Below are 25,232 nucleotides of genomic sequence, written 5' to 3'. Positions count from 1 at the left end.
CCACTCTCAGTAATTTGAATAAATTTCATCGGTCTTCCCAGTTAACAAAAGACAAAACTGCATTTTGCCATCAGAGGCAAGTATTATGCATAACTTCTTTGGGGTTTTTTGGGGTTTTTTAATAAAGAAAAATTTAGGTAGGCTTTTATTCAAATCTATTAGCTAGTATTACTTTTGTATAGGAAACAACAGTGCCTGGGCAGCTGACAGGATCCTGGCCTTAGGAATGCAGTTCTTAAAGCTCACTGCAGTGCACTGGATTAAAGGCAAATTCTGAATCCAGAGACTAGGGCAGCACTGAAAATCAAATTATGCTTTCAGGATTTTTAAGACTGAAGCTTCCTATACCCTGAACATATGCACTCTGAGAACTTATGTTGAACAAAATCATCTCCAAGATTACTGCAGCTCCAAAAGATCTGAGCACTCCTGGGGTTTCTCCCACCAATGGTGTGACTCCATGTCACATTTCTAGGAATCTTCTGCCCTTGCAGGAAGAATTTTGGTTTCACTGTGTCTAAAACCTGCAGCACAAGAGGGCAGTTGTGCAGAACAAGGGGACTCCCCTTACTCCACAAAACATATTTCATTATTATGAAATGTACCACCCAAGTGGATTTCATAGGTCCTGTTCTTTTAAAATACACATCAATCTCCCAGGCAGCACTGTAAATAGTTTCCAAGTAAAAGTACTTTCACATTGGTCTAACAGGCAGCTTCCACCTTAAGAAACTGAAAAAACTCCATATTGCACATACAGTGCACTTTTACCAACACTTTTCACAAATACTTTAAAAACTTTGTGCAGGGAGGAGGAGATTTGAAATTCATTTCCAGAAAATATTAAATCAGTTCTGGTCCTTCGTTAAATTTAACTACCAATGCTAACTCTGTACCCTTTTTGTAAAGCACTAAAAATTGACTTTCACAACTCACAAAAACATGAGATATTTATCAAAACAAAAATCTGTACATCTTTATCCTATTTTGCTACTGTTCTAAGTTATGCATTATCAGTATTATTCTATCATATCTGCAGTAACCAAGTCTCTCTATAATACAAATTAACTTCACTTTTTCTTAAGCTTGATTCAGCAAATTAGATAAATGAATGCAGCACATTCAAGAATAATCAATTTTAATTGAAAACTTTGTTCTAGCTTAACTAAATAATAACAAATTTAATAAAAGTAATTCAACATTGAAACAATAGTATAGGGTACTGTAGTTCAGAGATATCTACCAACTCCACCACCACTACCTCTCTTACAATACATAAAAAAATAGAAAAATTATTTAGTAATCCCTCTAAACTTGAATTACACATTATGCAATAGCTGAAGCTTCAAACTACCAAGAAAAGACAACAGGTTATATTATTTAATATTTATCCAACAAAAGATCACAGGAAACGTGCCACTTCTTCCAAGTTTCCTCCCCTCATTCTGCAGTTAAAATGAGTTTCCCCAAAGCATCCACCAGATATATTATCACAGATTTCAATGTGAATTTATATTTCTCATGCAAAAATTATTTTCATTGCCTGCACACTAGAATATTATTTCAAAGGGCAAACAAACATACCCCATTCCACCATACCCCTCTCTGCAAAGTGCTACTCAGTAGGAGGACGAGCACTAAGATATCCAGACGAGTGCTGCAGCAACGGCTAAAATAAATATTTATTTGTACTACATGCCTTGTATTCATGACCAACTTCTTCAGCAAAAATTTTTTCAACTATTTATCAATCTACTGGTAATCTCAATGTAACTATCCTTGCTAGATTACTCTTTAGTCACATATCCATTTATCTTGCACTTACTGGCCAAACCAGCTGCCCATAATTACCTTAACTGTACAGAGGATCCTGTTGCTGTAGAGGCAACAGAAACTTGTCGGCACTGCAATGAAAATGCCCTACCAGACCTAAATTTAGAGAAGTCAGGCAAAGCTTCACCATCTCAGCCCTTTGCAATACACCACATGGTTACTGAACCAAACCTGGTCAGTAATTAAGTCCCTCTGATTCAGCCACCCCACATTCTTAACTTTCTTTGCTGAACAGCCTTTTCTAACTCCAAAACTTAAAAGCCAAAACCAAAGCTGATGATTAACATGCTGATTAAATGAATGCTTAACACCACCAAGTTACACAGTGTGCTGCAATGTTTCTTCTTTTCTTTCAACAACTGTATCAAGAGTATTTATTCTTCCGTTGAATAACATTCACTAAGCACTTCATCAAACAAAGCCAACAACATTACAGCCCATTAATTTTTCACTTTGGTCTAACGCCAAAACCAGTTAAAATACCTCACTATCTTTCATCCTGCAACTAATCACATTAATATGCATCTCCCTTCCCCCAACCCAAACAGTACCACATACATACTTTGCACTGCTCCTTGGTAAAATCTGTTACAAAAGACACACCACCACTCTCCCCAAAAAGAGAACAAATTTGCCAAAGAAACGCCCTTGAAATCTCGGAAATGAGGTCACAGCATCTCCTATTATAGTCTGAATTTTACCAAGCCCTTCATCAGCAACTAAGGAAAAGAACACACAATTATTCAGAAGACTGTTCTGAGATGGAAGTTTTTTAATGTAAAAGTCAAAACCAAAGGAAAATTTTCAATGAAAAAAGTTTAATAGAAAAGCAGCATTGAAATGTGACCAAAAACAAGTACAGGACAGCTAACATTAGGAGTTCAGAAGATACAACTTTGGAATTTAATAATGCATGCAGATATCCTGATGAGAGGCAGTGAATTCAGGACTTTGCTTTATTAAATGCTTTTATCCAGGTAAGTTTTACCTATTCTCTCCCTCTTCTCCTTTCTGGGAGAATGTGCCTTTTTGGGAAACTCACACAAATCATTAGCTTCACTTAACTCTTGCAACAAATCTGGCTGAAACTAAACAAAAACTTAAAAGTTGCTGAGGAATGATCAGACACACAGTATGTGCTCAGCACAAGGAGGAAAGCAGACTGGCATCACATTTCTCTGAACAAAGGGAAAGCAACAGTACAACTAAAAAGTCAAAAAAGCATCAGTCATCTTACCAAAAACAGCATTCTTGTGTCACAACATTCTATTTACTTGCCGTCCAGACTAATCTCAAAGTCAGTCCTTTAAATTAGCTGACCTATTTCCTAGTGCCCCCCAAAATGTTTTGCAGAAAAAAAAAAAAGGAATCTCCTCAATGCCCAACACCAAAGTCTTTACTGTCATGATTAAAAGTTTTGCTAAAGACTTCTGTGAAGGAGGTTTAAAGATTTTTTTTTCAGATTCTCTTTAATCCCTTAAATTCAGAAGCTGTTTTCCACATGAAACAAAAAGCTTTTTATGATTCACAATGAAACCTGGAACAATATAACAACAGTGGAGTGCTATAGGAAGGGCCCAGACCCTCAGCATTTGTTACAGGCCAAAAAATGCACTTTTCCTAAAATCCTGCCTGCAGAAGTCTTTGCAATTTAGGGAAAAGTCCTTCACCATAACTGTCAGTATTCTGCTTTCTGCACAAACACATCTGATGAGGAGTTCTCCTAAGCCAGTCTTGTTGCTGGTTTCAGAGGACAACTCAAGGAGGAAATAAAAAAATCACTATATTTACTATTATGCCAATGGAAAAAAAATAGAGCTCTAACTTCCTATTTTAGAGGTCTTTCAGCACTACAAAGAAAACTAGATTTTAAAATATCTGCTATTATATATAGAAATATTTTATGCACACGTATATTTATGACAGTTTTAGCATAACTCAAACAGATCAAAGAAAATTCTGGAAGAACTTGCCAAACAGTCAAGAATGTCTTTTATATTCAAATGGTGGTTTCATCTATACATATTGCTGGTGAGATATGCTTCATTATGTAACAGGCTTAAATGGAAATTATGGTAAACTGTTCATTTTGGTGCTCAAAAAAAACAGATTCAACAAACTATAGGTTTCACTGTTTCTTATAATCCAAGCACTCTCCTCTTTCATAGCTAGATATTAATTTTTTCCCAGACATCTAATATACTAACTATTCTTTCCCTAGGAGTTGCTCTGGAGGGGAGAGAAATTATTTTTGTAGTTTTTTGACAAGACAGTTGATTGTTGTGGCATGTTTACTCCCAACATGAACTCCAAAATGTCATATTGTGCCTCATTCAGCCTTGCTTGTTTAAAACTGTGCCAACATAACAACTTGCATGCTTTCAGCAAACAGTTGTATTTCTCATGGCATCACTGCATGTGCACAGACAACAATATATTACATTCTTTCTGAATATCATTGATTAAAGCACAAAACCAAAGAATGTTAAATCAGCCACTATGGAAATTAGCCAGACATGACTGATTTTCCATTAGCTAGGTTTGGAGGTCAGTCAATGATCACTGCACACTCACCTCAGGTATTTTTAGTACTTTTAAAATGAATCCTCAAAGCAAAAAAATGAAAATATCCTGAATTATTTCACTGTTGTTGTAAATAAAAGGAATTATGTTTCCTCTCTGAACTTGCCATGTAAAATATCTAAATAATTCAATATTTAAGGTTTTTTGGGTTTGCATAGCTGAGATAAGCAGCTGTGACTTTTTCTCAAGGGAAGGGTGGTTCCTTCCCAGCAAAACAATCCAGGTCAGCTGTCACTATAATGGCATCAAATCCATGAACCAGTAATTTATTTTTAAAGACTTACTTATTTAAATTCACTGTGCTCTACTTGAAACACTCTAGAAAAAAGAAATCAGGATTTCTTTTTGTGAAAGGCAGATTATACAACTCTCTCATATCTCTAGTTCTGGTTCTGACCCTTCTAGCTAGACTTATATTTCAGTGACATGCCAGCAGTTGACAGCAATATCAAAGAATTCAGCAATTTTGGGATCCTGAAATAATTCAGTAATGAATCAGACTTTTTCTTTCATTCTGCTATTCCTTTTTTCCTATTAGGGCCTTTCCCTTCTGCCTTTTCCCTGCAGCTTTCATTCCCACCACAATGAGCTGTGCCCCAGCAGCCCAGCACAGACGTGCATCAGCCCATGGCAGGCTGTCCTCCTGCCCAGCCACCCTCTGGCTCCATCCCTCCCTGCTGGAGGATCTCTGCCTCTCAGAAGTCAGTGTGTCTTTTTCATGCTGCAAAAGACATGAAACGCAGCTCTGAGGATCAGCTTCAAGGCAGCACTCAATTGCAAGCAGAGTGCCATTGATTTCAAACATGGTTTTATTGCTGCTGCTGCTGCTTCCCGTATTTCAACACCTGGACTGTGCAATTCTATTTGCATCCCTGAAAGGAGCAGCCAAAAATACCAACAATTGTCAATTGCTGCAATCACATGCCACTGGTTTTATGTGAATATGGTTTGGCCACTAGGATATACAGACCCAAAACTTTTCCTGCATCTATTTAGCTCTTATCTGACAGCACAGTTAAGAGATAGGGTAGGTGTTAAGTCACTGGTTATCAGCTGTGAGTCACTCTGCTTGCACACAGAGCAAATATGCCTCAATGTAAGCAGTTAAGAGACTGTTCAGCTCTAGTTACAGCCCATGTAAAAAAGATGAGAAGAAAGGGACAGAAGGGGGTCCTGCTTAGGAAGAGATCTGCTTAGGAGAACTAATTATGTCATCCAATTTGAATCATGCACAGCATGGCGCAATGCTCAGGGAAGGGCTAAAATTGCTTTACCTCCCTTCATGAGCAAAACCATGCCTGGTGCATCTAGATGAAAGATGGATGGCTTAAGGTCTTTGACCAGATATTACCTCTGACTTTATTTCATAAAATTCCTAGCAACATGATTTTCTTTTTGCATTATTACTGTATAGCTCTATGGCATACATATACTTAATTCTACAAAAATGATCTATTGCCTATTCTTTTCCACTAACCCTGCTCCAGTGTAACTATAGCTGTCTACCACATTTATTTTACCTAGTTCCACTGCAGGGTTAATTACCTTGGGCAGATCTTTGTGCTAACACAGCAGTATTGCTTTTAGTACTTGAACAAGCTTGTTTAGGGCCTCTTGAGCACATCTCTGCTCTGTGCCTCAGGGACATATTCTGAGAGCTGCATTCTTACAAGCACCTTGAAGTTGTGCACCAGCTCCTGAGATGAGAACTGGATGCCTACATTCATCTTCTAGGCACTTTTATAACACTTGCTCTCAGCTTTGTTTTACACAAAATAATGATGATAATAGTCCTTACTTCAGTAGGATGCAAAATCCTTAAACAGCTGATGAGGAATTAGAGTGAGGAAACCCCTGGAAAAGATCAGGCACAATCACTGAATCCCAGAAGCAAGTATAAACTGGGACCAAGTTCTCAAAAATTTCATACACACCCCTAATTCCATATGAGTAATATAGGGTTGATGCTGGAAAAGAATATAAAGGAAGCCAGATGTTGGATTTAACAAGTTATTAAACAATTGTTTTAAAAACAATCCATTCAGAACAGTTTAACATAAAAACAGAACTTTAACTGAGGAAGTACCATATCATAGAGTGCTGGAAACTAGGAATATGTGACAGAGTCCTTGTCATTTTCAGGCATTCTTTCCTTGGGCTACTGTTATAAATAGGATATGCACTACATGGAGTCTGCTTGACCCCAAACAATTGTTCCTATGATCTTTACTCAACATTTTATATAGACTTTCCAGGGAAAGAGGAATCCCAGGTAACAGCACAGCCCCCTCTTTACCCCCTGCAAGACTGTAATGCTCAACTTTTAAAGCAGAGCTTGGTGAAATACAGGAGCTGACAATCAGGGGTTTGGAGGCATTCTTCCCATTTATAACTATATCCATGTGGAAAGACAGACAGTATGAACAGTCTTTATAAGATGACAGATAAACAGAAGAAAATACAGCTGGGACCTACATGCAGTCTCTATTTTATTAACAGACAGCTAGGAGAACTGGTGTGGTTTAATACCTCAGCCCTGGATACAGGTTTCTGTTTCAATATCACCTTTAGTTTCTAGAATTTTTTTTATGTAAGTTAAAGAGATATTTTCACAAACTATTTCTCATGGACATCCTTAATTTTGAGTTTAGCTCACTTAACTAACTCCTTTGGCACACAGCAATTTGAACGCTGTTCAGGTTCCTTTCCAGAAAAAGCACAATAGGTAATCTCCTATCAGCCAGAAAGAAGCATTAATCTTTCACTGTTATGCAAAGCCAAATAGGGAAACAATTGTTTTCCTTAGTATGAAACAAAGTAATATTGTACACAATACATATAGGGGCAGAGTCCCAGCTGGTTTGAGTTTGCTTGTTTACAATAACAGCAGTAGAACAGTGTCAATTGAGACACACACAACATGCCACCAAGAGTTTCCAGCAGAGGCTGCATGAAGAAACACCAGCAGTGCTTTTCTCTCCCCCGCCTTACAATTTTAAGTCAACAAATCAAAGCAATTATTTGCAACTCTAAAGCCAGCTACAATTTGCACCTTTCTCAAAATGATGTCTCTCTTGAGTTGTGTAATTTCCTTCTAACTCCCACTACCACTACAATTTTGCCTTCTGAAGCTTGTGAATGGAGCTCTTAAAGAAATGACAACTTGAATCAGTGGTTCAGCTTCTTTTAACCATCAAAATTCAACACTTCCTTTTTTTTAACTGATGAAACGAGATGTGTGGCTGCTCAAAGGAAACAGAAGACAGCCTCCAAAATCACATTTTTTTGGAACAGGAGCATATCTAATTCCTAAAAGCAGAAAATAAGTCTGTGAACAAAATATTATTATTATTATTATTATTATTATTATTATTATTGCTAAACAAAATCTCTCAACAGCTATTTCAGGGCTCACTCCTTGAAGATGCCAAGAACAATGAAGAGCAAATGATGCGGTGTAATTCCAGCTCCCTTATCAGCAATATGTGAGAGAGAGGAACTGGATCAAAAAAGACTCTGATCCAGACAGCAGCTTAGAAAAGAGGACTGAAAAACTTAAAACGGCCACAAACAAAACACAACTCTAGTTCTAACAAAGTGAATTCCAAAAGCCCTGTGCCATGACAAAGAACAGCAAGCACAGAAGAGGTGATAGAGAGGCTAATTTCCACATTTAGACAGTCATTTTGGTTGTCATTATGAACATGTACAAGGATCATAAGGATTCATTACTCACAGAAGAACAACATACCAGGGTCCAAGCATCAATATTAGTGGCACAGCTGTTCAATAAATAATATTTCTCCTTTGAAAATTTAACCACATTTAACCACCCTACTCAAAGATATTTTGTGCAATGTTTCCACAGTCTCCAGCTAATAGCATGCTAGGGCACATGCCCTACATGTGATTTACATGAGAGAGATGAGATTTACACCTGCCTATGAAAGTCACCAACAGTAATCCAATGTAAGATACTGACAACTGAAACCAAAGATGTAGAAGTGGACACTGACCTGTAGTGAAATAGAATTGACACAACAGACTGAAAATTATCCCCACCTTAATTTAGACAAACGGTTTTCTATTTTCATTTGACAGCAAAACAAATGAAAATTTCTGATAACTGCCTGCTATATATATTTAGGACAATTTAGCAATTCTACTATTACAAGTGTTAATGTCTCATCTCTCTAACCAAAATTATTTATTGCTTGCTTTGTATTACAAAGAATATGCCAGCTAGATATATTTTAAATTTACATGTTACAAGTCAGTTTAAATTACTAACATAGTTTAATGTATTTCACAAAAGTGTTCACTTTCTAATGCATACTGCTGCTGTCCCAAGCTTGCCATAAATAAGCAGCAACATTTATTCCATCAACTACACATTAAATGGGCTGTAGAGAGTGAAAACCAATTCAGGGTTCAGCTTTCTCGTCTTTTTGTAAGGCAATATTTTTATCTTATGCACTTTAAAATCAGCAACAGCAAGATAGGTTTCACCTCTCTCAAAACTCTGATTTCAACTGCTGTCCGGGCAAAGCAGTGATCTGAAGCCTAACATCTGCAGTTGCTGCTGGTCTGGTTATTTAGCAGTAAAAATAAAGCATCCCATATTAATGTCCTACTGCAAGAAAAATAAAGCCCTGCTTACAACGATTAAGGAAACTCATCAGCATTCCAAATAAATTATCAAATTCTTTAAACAAGTCAGAGAAAGAGAGTTGCACAGTGCATCACTATTAGATAGTGACACTGTTTGATGATACTAATGATACTAATGCCAAGAATACCGGCTTCAATTTGATAGATCTGAAGAGAGTCAGTGACTGATTTGCCCATCATCTTTCCATCAAGGAAAGATTTGCTAATCAGCTCTAAACCAATCTGGTTTGACATTTGTCTGAGTCACTAGCTACAGACAAATCTGCACTCCTTACACCCAGGAAAGGCTTCATAACCATTCCCATGAGCCTCTTTCAGAACAGTCAATACCTCTGGCTGAACAGAGCAGTTAACTTCAAGGCAGACCTCCAGCTTCACTTCCAGCTTAGGAAGCTTAAACAATGCTGTCTGGCTCCTAACTATCCTAACAGACCTTCAGGATGTTACTATTTAAAAGTCCAGGATATAGAGAGTGCATTGGCCAGCTTGGTAGCTGGGAATTACTTGGGAGCTACAAATTCAAAGTCCCATCTTTCGTCCCTCTGGGTATAGCTCTGCCACCCATGCCCAGAAGAGGAGCTCATCCTCCATTGCTCAGGAGCTCCACAACAGCAAATCCCACCAGGCACCAGTTCAGCCAGGCTGAGACCTCTTTGCTCCAGAGAAGCAACAGACAATCAACTGAGTCAGAATCGAGCCACTGGATAACTGAATGTGTGTTTCAGTGTTTGCATCTACTTTTGTCACTCCTTTGACAAAACACGTGGTACAGATGCTGAGCATCTGTATTTTGTCATTAAGCTTAAGAGGTGTCCTGTCAAAAAATTATTTGCACAGCTCTCAAACTAGCACAATGACAAAGAGTTAGAAAGTGGACTGAATTCTAAACACTCCAGTTAAAGGAACTTACTTTTCTTAAGCCTAAATTCCAAATTTGCACATGAGGTTTTTTTCATGTCACATGCCAACAAAATGCTCAATGCTGAAAAGATAAAAGCAGCTCTGTCTTGAGAAGTCTTGTTAGATGAAGAAAGACAATGAGCTAGCATCTCTTTCTCTCACAGAGAGGGACACAAAAGAGTAACCTTGGTTTGTTGTCTTTCCAGTTCTCTAAATAGTCTTCTCCCTCTTCAAGAAGTTCTCTTTCTTCTTTAGCAAGATGTTAATCCCAGTGGAATTATTCAGAAGATCTCATGGCAGACAGCGAAGGTCTGATCTGTTATTAATATCAAGGATGGTTGAACACATATGGACAATATGGGAAATTATGAAGGATCGTCCCTACAAGACCAAAGTAACAGCAGAGCAAAAGATTAAAGAGCAAACAAGAGCCAAGCAGCAGATATTTCCTCCAGCATTATACAGAGCTTGCATAGAGTACTAAACATTTACACTAATGAAAAGCAGAGATACACAAAGAGAAAAGCAGCACAGTCTGATTAATGAGAAAAGACACTAATCATCATCAGACTACCACTTAAACACTACCTTTCCCAGATGAATGTAAATTTATGCATTACAAGCAAGTACACTTGAATGTTTAGAAAGTTAATAAGAGAAATGTCTTCAATTAAACAAACAGGAAAGACACAAGAATTTATAGTATGTTACAAATTCAGGACAGTGAAATGCAGTTCATGAATACTGTTCCAACAGTAGGCCTTACATTTTACAAGTAATTGTCAACACTTAAACACAAAAGCAAACCAACAGAAAACACAGACCTCATTGATTTTCTTGCAAAACTATCTACAGTTACTCTAAATCATTCCCATGCCCCCAACAACAAATACTGCAATTCATCAAAACTGTAATAAGACTGTTACAGGACAGTAACACCGCATTTTTTAAAAATCAGAGACCTAGCGAAATGGTGAGTATGGGAAAAAACCCCACACCTCTCTCATTACTGTATAAACACTTTTCTGACAGTGTTACATCTTGGTAGCAGTCCTGAGAGAGCCATCCAATACAGAAGTGTAATCAAAAAGGAAGAGTGAATGTGTGGGGCTGCATTAATCCTTCTCTTTGCTACATACTGATGCTATTAATTTACAATTAGTTCTTAGATTAGAAACTTCGGATTTTATTTCAGAAAAACCATTGGGAATTACAATGAACTGCAGATGGAATTAATTGGATTTGGAGGAGGAAAAAGAGGGATTCTGTCTATCTTGACAGCTCAAAGCAGTGCCATCATCTCAGTGTTTTCCACTATACCTGCTATTAAGGTATGTGTCTGATCAAGCCAAGCCAGAGTAAGAGAAGGCAGGGTAATTAGAGCCCATGATCTGCCTAAATGTTAGTCCTTTATAGTCAGTGTACTTCACCATAGCTGCTCTTGAGGTTGTTTGGAAAATTCTGTCCACCTGCTCACTCCACACAGAATCTCCTAATGTGGACACAATTCAGAAAGAACCAGAAGCAATACGGTAGTTCAAAAACCTGGTCAGCAGGCGGTGGGGTGTCCAACAATGCACTGAAAAAAAAGCTACTCCCTGCTAATACAGCACATGCTTTCTGCAAGTAGGAAATAATTGGGAGGCACATGGAAATGAATAGGGGGAAGGCCAAAAGGATCCAAATAAGATGAGATAACTTATATTTGCAACTGCTTTGACTAAAGCATCTTCACATGTACTGAAGTTATCTGGACCACTATTCCACTTAAAATCAGGACAGTAACTACAAGCCACATACTCAACTGAAATCACAAATAATTTGAATAGGCCAAAAGTCTGGTTTCTTAATCAGCTTGGATCAATGCACCAATCTAACACCATGTTACCCTCGAAACCATCATCCCCACTTCTGCCCCACCACCCTGCTGTGCAATCCCCATGCCCCTCTCCTTTCAGAACTGCCAGTCATGTTGCAAACAAGCAGCAGTACTAATCCCAAAGAAAGGTGAAAGTGATGGAAGCAGAAGAAGGGAGGACAGAACTGTGGCTTTCAATGGCAATGCAGTCTGGGATCAACTTAAACTCATCACAAGGCAACACCCAAACTAATGTCAGGATTACAAATAATCTGCTCAACGATTCCAGAACAATATACAGCTGAAAATTCCAACTTCCTACAGCAGAAACTCTTAAAATATGTGTAAGCATAGGAATTTTTATAAACTTAATAAGATTTATGAAAAACAAGACAGCTAATGTCTAAATAGTCTAAAGATACAGATACTGTTGGGGAACTAATGTGAACAGATGCTTGTGGTCTGTGGTGTTTGACATTCACAAATGCTAATATTGTCTGGATAGCCCATTATTATAGCTCAATTTCCTCACAATTACATGAGGAAAAACAGATTCTACATAGTTAAACAATAAAAGGTTTTGTTATTTACCTTTTAAACAACAGTAGGGCAAATCAGAAGGCTGCTAGAATAGAGTTTGCAAATACTAGTTTCCCTCGCTCAAATATAAAGAATGGGAAAATCAGTCCCCAGAAAATGTTTGTCTTTACAGAACACAGAAATAAAAGGGGGCCAACAAAGACAGCAGAATGGGAATTTCAAAATTTCTGGCATTGTGAAACAGACAAAAACGGCTGCTTGTGACTATGAGGAAAGTGTATTTGATAACTACAAAAATAATGTCTAAAAATGGTATTAAAAGACTTTACACAATTTAGTTATCTTTTATGTTCTTTTTAGAAGAATTCTAACTGCAGTTACTACAAACAAGTCATATAAAAGTGTTTTACTAGGTGTATCTATGAAACAAGATCCCCAATGTCAATCTCATTTTGATATTGAATAAAAATGCAACAATTATTCCATATTTGTGTGCTTAAAAATAAAAAAGAAATAGTAAGTAAACTGATTTTAAAAGAGAAAAAAGAAATTCTGCTAGGTTTACAGCTTGTGTGTCTTATGAGTAAAGTTATTTTCATTCCAAATCTCATAATTTTCTTCACTAAAACCGATGTCTGCAAAAATTGTTTTTTCATTTCAATCAGAGCCAATTTTAAAAATATAATTTCTGAGCAAACTGAATGTAAATACTTTTGTTTTAAGAAACACTACATTACCTTCTCAAGCTGTAATTTTCTTTGGCACAAAGCATTATTAGACAGAGTCTTGCCTTAACTGCTGCATCACTAAGGACTCTGGAGAGGTTTCATTTAATCTTTCTCTCTTCAGAGACACCTGACTTTTCATGGAGTATTTCAACAGTCACTGAGTCAGAGATCAACACAGTCAGAATGAGTCTATGTTTTAGACTTTTATTTGGGAGGTAGGAAAAAACAAGAAAGAAAAAAACACACAGTGTTTAAGTATGGCATCCCAAATGTTCCCTTACTGGTACCTAGACTGCACAAACAGTGAAATATGGTAGCTCAGCTTGCTTTGAAAAACAGATACCTGGGTTCCACAATCCTTGTCAGGATTGGAAATTGACAGGAACAGAAGGAACTAAGCACCAACTCTGTTCAGCATCCACCTTCCATGATTATTTTCATTCTCCGACAGATAAAACTTGCAGATCTAATTCCTGGGAGTGAAGTACAGGTGGACCTTTATTAGAAATTGCATCAAATCTTTTTCTTATTTAAAATGCGGTGGGCATGTCTGTGCAGGGAAAATTGCCAATGCTGAGCCAAATTGAATTCAATGGTGAGTTCAAAATGCATTAGTTAAAACATATCAAAACCCCATGTGGACATTTTAGTTCATAATAAAGTGGCCTAGATTAATCTGATTTAATTAATATGTTACAAATTTATGCCCTTGTTAATTAAACTTCACTTTTCTGAGCAGGCCCATACAGTCACTCTGTAAAGGGCTGTGAAACACAGGCCTTGTGAGCTCTCCTGTGTTAGGCACTGGGTACTGTGCCAGCCAGAACCAGTCTGAGGGGACAGAACTGTGCCTGCACTTGGAGCACATAGCTGACAACAAGGGAGCTGGAAGTAGGAGGGAATCAGGAGAGTTTCCAGCTCAATGTGCAAGTCTTAACAAGCCGGGACAAGACTCGCAGGAAGAAATCTGCTGTAGAAAAACTAGTGTGAAATGGTGCTAGACACAGGAACAATTGTTAAGAACAAGGAATGCTATATTACCTGACTGTTCAAGCAAACTAATGTAAACAAGTATTGCTTTTATCTTACTCGTGTTTTATACAAGATTCAAGTTTATCATGCTCTTTTCTGCAATGTTTTTTTTTTCTTATTTCTATTTGAATAAGACCAAGGAACTCAATTCAGGAGCCACAACCAAACCAAGAATAACACTGCAAGTAAAACTGGAATGTACATGCTAGTTCTAAGCCACAATAATCTTATTTTCTATTCCTAGGTTTTTAGAAGCACTGGTACTACTCATATCAAGCAGATAAAAGGACACTGAGACAACATGCACACAAAAACTTATTTCATATATTATTTACTCACAGCAGCATCTGTACTGCAGCAACACTAGTATCTTCAAAATTATTGCACAGCATAAAGACAAGTGAGCTAATGTGGAGCAAGTGTTAAGATGTTTGGTGGCAAGACTAGGATCTTTCTGTCCTCGCTTCGCTCAACTGCGAGCAGCTCCTATCTGCAGTGACACTAATTCACTGCTCTGACGGTTGTCCTATGGCCTGTGTGAAAGAGTTGGTAGTTTCCGTTCCTACTGGGCAGGTATCCAAGCTGTAAAGCTACTGTTCACTTGTCACTAATTGATACCCATAGTAGTCCATTAAGGAAACTATGGAATGAATAAGCACCTCTCACTGGTAAAAATATGCTCAGGATATGGTAAAAAGATTGTGGCACACTGGCAAAAGAGCATGAGAAAGGCTTCACTGCTACTCGTGCTCCATCCATTCAGAAGATAAATAGAGGGCTTCATTCTTCAGATCTGTCACTTTGGCATCTTTCATCGCAATAAATTAGCATTTAGGGAAAAGCTACAGGAAAATGAATTCTTCTTGCTGGTGACAAAACCCAATTCTCACACATAAACATAACAAAGGACAATCACTTAATAAAATATTCTCTGAAAAATAATGTATTATTCATACACTGAATCATGCAAAATTTCTCTGACCTTTTATGCTTGCCTTTTTCTGGATGTCGTCAACTGTTTTATAATTTTTTCGGATTTTTCATTCTTTCAAACTCATCCAAATTAAGAAGTGATTTGAACTTGTGTTTTAAATCAACATTAAAATGTTCTACTAGAAATCTGAGAAAGAAGCAACTTATCTTTCTTCAGTCTCTCCCAGTGTCTATTAATTCAAGACTTACTGATTGTTAAACAATCCTCTAGTTTCACTTTTGGCTTCTTTCGCATAATGTGTTGTTAAATTACATTAACTTAATGAATAAGCATTTCAGTAGAGATACTTCATTTCCTTTGTAACCATTTCAAACAAGACAGCATTCTAATTTACAGCATCTAACAGTCTCAAAAATTAATGCTCAACGCTAAACAGCTGGAAGCAGTAATACTAAAACTGTGCCAAACATACAGAGACAACTCAAGCATTTAAACTGCAGCCATTACAGTTTACTCCAAGGTGGCATATTCCTAACAGAAAATCAAGCCATCTCACCACCATTATCACTGAATACTCACACAGACCAACATTTGCCCTAAAAGGAACATGCATGCTTTCCATCAGTTTTGTGCATATTTTTTGTTAATGGTGTAATGATAGAATTTTGCATCTTCTTCCACGGGAAAACGCAGCAGCCAGTCTGGCCCATGTGTCTAGTCACTATGCCAAGGCAGTAACATTATCTCATGCCTGAGAAACCTTGTACTCCTCTAACATCAGCTGAAAATTAGAGTAGCTGGAAAATGGTCAAATGCAGCTCAGTGAAATAACACAATTGCAATTTTTCATTGATACCCACAGCCAGTATCAAGCTATGAATTGTTGCAGTCGCCATAAATCACAGCCATGCAGCAAGCAGCTTTTAACATAAGTTTTCCAACAATACAGCTGATTACAATTACACGGAATAATTTCTAAAGATAGACAGAAATAAGTTCTGAGTCTAGCAGACAAAAAGTTGTGAGATTTCAAAGTCATAAGCATTCAAATTGAATTAAAGAAGACGTCATCTATTTTTACAAGGGAAAAAATGAAACAAAAGGAACTCAGTTTTTGTTGCAATAAGGGTGGCTTAGAAACTTTTGCAAATGCTCTGCCCCAACTGAAATAATACACCCTATTGTCCCAGCTGCTGAGCATCCAGCAGTAAAGCAACACCCAGCAGGAGCAACAGCTTTTCAGCTTTTCTCATAGCAGGGCAGCTATAGACAGACCCACATTTTCTAAACGTTTACCATTCAAGGCAGCTCAGCAATAGCCAAGACTTTCCAAGAACTTCCATTGCACATACACAGTGTCTAACCTTACAGTGCAAATCCTCACATTCAAAAATGGAGTTAACTGTACTCTAGTCTGCATCTCTTTGCTTTGTGTTCTCCCCAAGGTGTAGTAGCTTTAATCTAGGACTAAGAAGAAAAATAAAGAAAACACTATTGCATGTTTAAAGTCAAATCAAAATCACTGTCAGAATGAGAACACTAAAAACCAGAAATAGAATTTTCCAACACTGCAGATAGTAACCTATAGTTGATATGGAAAAAAATTAGTTTCTACCATCTTTAAAAGAGCTGATGTTACCTTGGAGTACACTATAAAACTGCAAATCACAAGACTTATAATGTCTTAGATTATTTGAGTCACTGCTGGAAAATCCTGACTACCTAGTGGCAATTTCCCTCTGGGTGTGTACTTTTTTCCATGTATTACAAAGATAAATAAGTAGGCCCTACATTTTACAGAGTCTTACACACAGAATGAATTCTGTAGGACTTTATCTTAGTAAATCTGTTTTCCACCATTCCATAGTTATGTTCTGAAATACTGGCACACTATTTCAATTCTTCCAAAATGGACAGCTCAGTGAGACACAGAAACAATGCAAATCTACATGTACAGTGACATCTGAAGCTCCACCTCAGCCCTTGCTCGAGCATGACATGGTGAAGGAACAGATCAGGCATACCCTGTGTAGGACTGTGAATATAATACTACTACAGAGTGTGGGAGGCGAGCTATTTCACTGCAAGGAGAATCTGACAGTGGAAATTTCCATTCCCTGCATACTTTAAAGGTAAACTTGGATCTTATACATGAAAGTATTCAAAACTGGAAAACAAATTCAGCTTGTGTATCTGTACCAATAGAAACTAAAGTTAAATCATAACCTTGATTTTGCCTTAAGAATTAGTAAACCCCTCCATAATTCTCCAATGTACACATTTTACAGCCACAGCACACACACGGAACACTGGCTAGGTAAAAATACATGTGTTTAATGTGCATTTGACAAAAAAGTGTATGCCAACACAGCTTACTGCAGATCAAAACAACTATTCTCACACATGTTGCAGCCTGACTCCACTTCTGCCTGATTTTTCACCTGTTTTTCCCCTTGCCACTCTTAAATCCACCTCTAGCTTCACCTGTCTTGACCTCTGATACACACTTCTTGCTTCTGCATGTTTAAATGCCTACAGAGGACGTGTGGATGACCCTTCCCATTTGCACTAGTTCCATTAACTTCAGGCTTCATGAACCAGTTGAATTTTGTGATCCTCCTCAGGCTCTATTCTAACCTTCCTCGATGTCCTCAGTCTAGAAGTAGCCTTCCCCCAGAATCTCTGTTCTAGTCTCCCCAAACTCTGAGCAGATACTCTACTTTTCAGTAGGAATTACTATTTGAAACAAACACAAGTATTCAGCCATACTAAACTTCTTATAATCCCATGTCCACATCTAGTGAGAGCCATTCAAACAGAAGTTACTGTGAAGCTCTTCCTTTCTTGATACAGTCTGGAAGTCACATACTGTTTCATATATCACACAAAGACATCTCAGAGCTCAACAATAAAATTACTGGACTTAATGTGATTCAGGAAAATTCAAAGCTTGAGGAAGGGGACTGGATGAGAACTTAGTGTTTGCTGCTATTAGTTGCAAGCTGGACAGAAAATTCTATTTATTAAAAAATTCTAAACAACAAAACAAGCTTCAAATCCATAGACTTTACTTGCAAAGTGCATACTGCCAGAGCCACTCCATTAGATTAAGAAAATGATAATGAAATACTAAAAAAGGATCTGTCAAATGCTAAAATAAAATTGCAAAATGTACTAAATTTGCTAAATCCTCATCACCATCTTCTCTTTATAGAACACCCACAGTGTGCCAGTATTATGCAAAAAAAAAAAAAAATCCTTGATACAGTTGTTTATAATCTGTATTGATGACACAAGAAGAAGCAGTAATGAAGGTCAAAGCAGTTGGAAGAGAGACTAAAGCAGGAATGTTGTAGTCAAGGTTAGGAGTTTGCTTTTGCTTACTTTCTGTATTTTCTGACTTGTTTTACTTCTTAAAGTAAACCTTAATAAAGATGCAACAGAAAAAAACAGGATTTAAAAGTCCTTTTCAAAGCGTGTTCACAAAGAAGGGATTTGAATTATAATGGAATCAAGACTATAAAGACAAGGCTGGAATTGGAGGGAATGTAAAAAGAATTAACAGTTACATACCATCCAGTCGGTGAAGTCAAAACCAGAGACAAAATAGGGCAACTCCTGGTCACATTTAGAGAGGTTGGAGAGAGGAAAGAGGTGGGGAAATGGACACGCAAGTAAATAAAAGGTGCCAAACAAACCACCAAAGCCAAGACAACAGTTTCAAAAGAAACAGAGACAAGGGGGACACCACTGGAGATGCAATGACTGAAATGCAGTAGGAAATTGTATAAAACTGGGGGAGAAAGAAGAGATATGGAAGTTACACGCCACTGTTTTGCTTACAAAGGACAGAAGACAAAGACAGTGGCCCTCAAGGAAATGCAGAAGTACAAGAGCCTGGGGAAAAGAGGTGGACAAGTTTGGCCACATATATTTAGTTAGCAGAATGCCATTGGAAAAGTCTAATATAAGGAGGGAAGGTCATCTATTAAACCCTTATACACACCCAGCACATATAGTCCCAAAACAAAACAAGGCTACCCAGGGATGTTACCAAGTCAGACAAGAGGCTTGATGGAATTCTCTTCCCCTACATCATAAATGAAACAGCATGTAAAGCACTAGAGGAGGGCACAAAAGCTGGCAAAACCCATGCCCAAACCTGGGGTGGGGGGAAGCAACAAAAAAAAAAAAAAAAAAAAAAAAAAAAAAGGCGGGGAGTGGGGGGGAGAAGAAAAGCAAACTTTGCAAAGACTGAAGAAGAAAAGAGTTTTCCATAAGCGTGACTAATGATTCACATGTCATCAAAAATACCCAGGTATATCAAATGTAAAAGGTCTCCTATGATGTGGCCAGGTAAAAACTCTTGTTACCAAGTCTAAAGTACAATTTCCAGGGAGTAAAGGAGAACCAAGAAGAGACTGTCAGAGAACTAGCAATAACGTCAAGGATAAGAGAGTAGACAGAATTTTCAAAGAGCACAGAAGCATAAGGAAGAAGGGTAATTGCGGCTGCTAAGGAAACTAGAAAGAGAAAGGCAGTGTTGCCAACTCTCCATTTCATCAAATAAAAAAAAATTCTGATGATAAATGAAATTCTTAACTTGTCTGTGTCTATACAGAAAAGAGGAGAAAGCATGTCTAATGATACAAACTAATTAATTACTATCTTAATTTAAGAGCAATAATTCTCTCTGACGTTAAGGGCATACTAACTTGAACAGAACTCACTCATTTTTTCAATTCTCTCCTAATAAGGGCTACTAAGTCATTTTACTGTGAACACTAATGCAGAATAATTACTGCATAATTGTATTTCGCTGTTTCTGAATTCATTCTGAAAAGAAGTGAATGAAAGAAAAACAATACAGAAATTCTATCATCACTTTTGTATCATCTTACTTCAATATCATTTCACTTTGGTAATATTTTATTGCCAAATATTCATCCTGAACATGAAGACCTTCCTTTTCTAGCAGCTAGCAGCTTCAGTTCTGAATATCTGCTGTATACTTTAATCACATCCCCTCCTGCATCCTGTAGTTTTCCTTCTCCAATTTTACTCTCTTATTTTTCCTTGGATCCTTGCTCACTCAGAGCCTTGACACCCTTCCTTTATTTCTCATTCCTCCTCCGCAGTTTCTTTGCTTTCATTCTGCCTGCTGCCCTCTTTTCCAGCTATCTGTACACTGTAAGAAATATTTAAATAGAAGATCTCACTTTGAAAACTCGTCTCCCCTGGCAGCCTCCCCGGGCTGGGGCGGCCGCTGGCGCTGAGGCGCGTTGCTAAGCAGCTCTTTAGCACCCTGCGCAGGGACTGGGACTCAGCTCCGCTCCAGCTGCTCCCGCAGTGCCCTGCTTCGCAGGCACAACCAGGGGCCTGAATACCTCCTCACAGGAAGATCAAAGTACTGCTCCTGCTCCTGGAGGTGCGTGGGAGGACAGAGGCAAGAGTATGTTTTATTTTTAAAATAAAACTGTAAATAGGCTCTCCCAATGATGCCCCTTGCACTGTATTCCCATCTCTAGAAGATGAGTGATATTTTTCAGCTTAAGAGCTTCAAGAATTTTTTTTTAATATCAGAGAGAAATATCTTTAAAACCAAAACTAACAACCACTCACAACCAGCTCACCAAACTAAGCAGCCTCTCTGCTGCTTTCCGGCAGCATCTGACCTTCTCCCAGGTCTGTTTAAACCCAAGCCCTAGGACACTTGGTTCTCGTTGATACTGTGCCTGCAGGGTAAAGCAACATCATCACAACCAGCCTAAGTATGCTCAAAATTGCTGGATGTGCACAGGTAAACAGCAGGGCACAGTCCTGCTACAAGATCTCCATTGTGGTAGCAACAAGTGGTGTTACTATCACTATACCATCCAGACACAATTTCTCAGTCGTCTACGAGTCCTTCTGAAATCTCAAGTGTAGCTGGTTACCTGGCTATTAAGACCTATATGGTATAAGAGCCATACCCCAGATCCCATACTTCTTTTGAAACTGACTTGATGGCTCATTGTACTAATAACCATAAATACCAGGTACCAACCTGGTACCAACCCCAGAACAGCGGATATTCATTTTAGAAAAGAGACAGGATGAACACTGATATGGCAGTGCCTTATCACTGAGTGGCATATTCACTCACTTCATCTCCCTGACCCAGATCATATTCAGTACCTCAGGTGTCATTATTTTCCTTTGGATTCAGGTGGATGAGATAGGAATGTTCAAGTCCTGAGGTGGATAAGCAGAAACTAGTGGTCTGGGAAGCCATCATGGCAGGATGCACACATCTGGATTTCAAGCAGCTCAACCACTCAGACTAGATGACAGCTATGGATGGAGCTCACACCTTCATCCTGGCAGCCTCTGTACACCAAGTCACTAGAATATACACCACAGAGAATTACTGAACTTAACATGAAAAAAGAGACAGGCAAAGTACTTAATGCCAAGGTTTCTTTCAAGTACAAACCTGCAGTAAAAGACAAGAGATGAAGCTGAAAATGAAGGCCTATATCCCTGTTTCTGTTTTGCTCCAAGACTGGCTAATCAGTCAGCTGATGGCAGACCACACACATGGAGAAAAGTTGACAGCATCTCTTACTTTATCAATAAATTAAATGGAAAGAGATGCTGCGTTTAACAGAAGAGGAAAAAACATTTTAAATTACACCTAAGATATTTTCAGCGGAGAAAATTCAAAGAGAATTAGGAAGATGAGAAAGTTTTCATGACAGCTGCAGGAGTTTATTTGATTTAGTGAAGATTTGCTAAGGGAAGTCTTTTTGACAATGAATAATCTTTTCTCGACTTTTGCATAGTTATCAGCAAGATATAGGATTAATTTATCTGACACATAAGGAAGAGCATCAGAGAGTATGTGCACATTTGTCCTGTGTATTGGGCTAAACAGAGTAAAGACAAAAATATGTGTAATACACTAGCATTATGTGTTATTACATTAATACTTAATACCCACATGTGCATGTAAACTGATCTACAAAGTAAATCCAGAAGTTGCTTGAATGACATCAAAATACTGTTGTACACTTTGCTGATCAACCTATGCTCCTTGTCACAAAACAGAGACTTGCTGGGCAAGTTACAAGACTGGAAGAGGTGGAAAAGAACACTGAAGGTATCATAATTGCTGTTATACTTGCAGTCATGGAAGTTGAAAGAATTAAAAAATATTTGCTCACTTCACATCCCAATTTTTCATGCATACTTTGCTGAATGTGGATATCCAGGAATACTGGCAGGGTTATCGTCCTCAGAAACACGGGCTCTGCTAAAAGTATCTTGACATTTCATCTTATACAGACAGTCTGATCCCTAATTACTCAGTCTATGAAGTGAATTGTAATTCTCATCGGAAGGCTGCTGAAACATTTAATCCTGCCAGCTTTTTAGGCTGTTTCTCTCAGGGAATTTGGGGGGATGTCTGGAGGGATTTAACCTTTTTCAATACTAAACAGGAAGCTGATATAGCTTTACATCCTTTAATTTCAGGTGCTTTCACTGCATCTTTTACAAACCATGCAATTGTGCAGTAAAGCTGCCCTCACAATGTTCCAATAATTCGTCAATGAATGTACATTTTAAACAGAAAATACAGGTGCCTAATAACTGAAGTAATGTTTCACAGTACCTTGAAATAAACCTATACACATTCAAGACTATACCCTTTTTTTATATATATGGAATAGTATCCTACCATATAATTTCAAAACATGTTCGTAAGAACAAACAGAATACAAATTAGCTCCTATGTAGATCTGCTCACAAGCATAGCAAATCAGTCTCCTCATTTAACAGAATAAAAGAGCACTCAGGTGCAAAGAAACAAATTGTTCTGTGATCCAGCAGAACCAAGAAGACCTGCACAGAAATTAGGTCTCCTCAGATCCTAGCAGTTCTTTAGCTGGGCAGGACCACCACCTTGGGCAGCCATGAATGTTCTTAATGCACTTGTACTCTACCATGGCCACAGCCTGCTGCCCTACTGGCACCACCCACTAGAGAGGATTACAACTTGTGGCATCAGCTGCATTATGAAATCAAATTAATATGACAGAAGCATTCACATAATCAGCTCCCCACGGACAGTAAACAATTTGTTCTTTGGAGATGTCTGTTTGAGCCACCTGATGTGTATTCCTCCTTTTAGATACCTTCTCAGAAGTTTTCTAAGTGTCATTTTTTCCATTAGCTCGTTTTTGTCTATACAGCAGTTGGGAAGAGAATCTCTGCAACTGACAAGAGAAGACAGGCTAAATGCAAGTCATCAGTATAATCTATAATCCTGTTGTTAAAATATAAATGTCACTGTGAAAAAAAGACAAACTAGGAAGAATCTGTGGAGAGCAGCAGCAATTATAAGAGTTTCTTAAAGTGGTAAAAAGGACTAGAGGAATTTAGGGTTTTTTCAGTCTGAAAACAAAGTCTGACGTGAGTTATGGGAATAGCATTACAATCTATATAAAACATTACAAAAAAGCAGAGCTAGCAATTGCTCACAACACCCACTAGGAAAGAAGAAAAATATTCAAGATAAAGCTACAGAAAATAGGATGAATTTCAGAAAAAATAAGAATTATAAGGACATAACACAACACGGACCCTAAGCAAACTAGATTTTAAGAAAAGATTAGGAAAACATACAGTCAGCATAATTTAGGTAAAGACAGTCCTACTGCAGTGCAAGATAGGCTAAAATGATGCAAAGTTGGTTTCCAGTCTTTAGCTCTTCCATGCACTTACACTAAGACAATGCATGCATTAGCTATTTATTTGTAAAAAGACACACAGAACTATGGGAATAATTACATTGATTTGTCATTTACTTTTTTATTAGTGCCTTCATTAATATTAATTTATTTCCACTTAGGTTAGAAAAAATATCACTTCTCTACCGCTAGCTATTATTACCTTATTTCCTTACTGGTGCATGCCGAGTGCGGCTTCTTAGCACAGCCCTGCGTTGGGTACACACCTGGTCACTCGTGCCAGAGAGCTGAAATAGCCCCAGGTGCTTTGCTAGGTACACCACTTCCCTGTGTGCCAATTACTGTAATAATTGGTGTCCTACCCAGCCTATTCCTATAAGCCAGCTGAAGCAAGGACAATTCTTTGGTGTCTTTTTGCGTGTAAGAAATAACATGAAGATGCTTCTAAAACCACTAAGTGCCATTTCTACAGAATTTCCCTTACCCAGCTCACCCATAACTTTCCAACTCTCACAGCCTGGGCTTTTTCCCCCACTACCATTTAGAGTACCTCCAGCAGTGCATTAGGAAAGGACTCCACAGGTATAGGGCTTGCTTGCTCTCATCGCTACCTAAGGGAACACCCAAACATGAAGGGCACCTTATACTTTTAAACAGATAGGATTTTATCATCAGCAAAGAAACCTGGGGTTAAGGAGGCGCTCTCTTCTAGTTTTATACATTACTATATTAATTGACAAAATGAAAATTAACACTAAATGCTAGTCATACCAATATGACGTGCACTATCTTACCAGATTCACTATTTTTCCATGTATTTTATTTACAAAGAATATTAATATGGAGTTGATATATTTCCACCAAAAATCTAATCAATATTCAAAGTAAACTAACAAATGTCCAAAAATTCTAATTTTTCATTTCACTGGGAATGTTCTATGAAAAAAGAAAATGCTAATTTATGTATAGTCTGAAGTACACATCTTACATAAGGTATTATAAAGACAGAACAAGAAGCGTATTCATAACTTCCCTTTCACTTCACAGATAATGTCAGAATAATATTTATGAGATTATGGGTACATTTATAACTAGGCCAGAAATTTTTTATTAAATGTCTATCTTATGCAAAATTTCACTCCACAACTAAATTAGAAGGGAAAGAATCCCTCAAAAAGAACAAGTAACAATAAATCAAATTGAATATTTTCCCATTAATTACAATATCTGACTATGTAACAGTTTAAGTATGAAATGCTTAAGGAACAATCTTTTAAAATCAGGAATTTTATCTTTTTAAAAGAAAATATTTCTGTGGGTTCTCTCACGGTGACAGTTTACAGATTACTGTGCTCTCCAGCCTCAAGGTTTTTTCAGAAGCTTGTTAATTAACAACTTGGTGAGTTGTTAATCAAACTTTG

The 25,232-nt window shown here is 37.7% G+C and overlaps 1 protein-coding gene across 3 annotated transcripts in view; it reads right to left on the bottom strand.

Annotated features, from left to right (window-relative positions):
- The window catches only part of NEBL (nebulette), a 246,327-nt gene that overhangs the window by 199,159 nt on the left and 21,936 nt on the right, over positions 1 to 25,232 (bottom strand). The window lies entirely within an intron of this gene.

This window comes from Motacilla alba, chromosome 2 (genome assembly GCF_015832195.1).
Source record: "Motacilla alba alba isolate MOTALB_02 chromosome 2, Motacilla_alba_V1.0_pri, whole genome shotgun sequence".
In the NCBI taxonomy this organism is placed as follows: Eukaryota; Metazoa; Chordata; class Aves; order Passeriformes; family Motacillidae; genus Motacilla; species Motacilla alba.
This window is presented reverse-complemented; position numbering and strand designations above follow the sequence as displayed.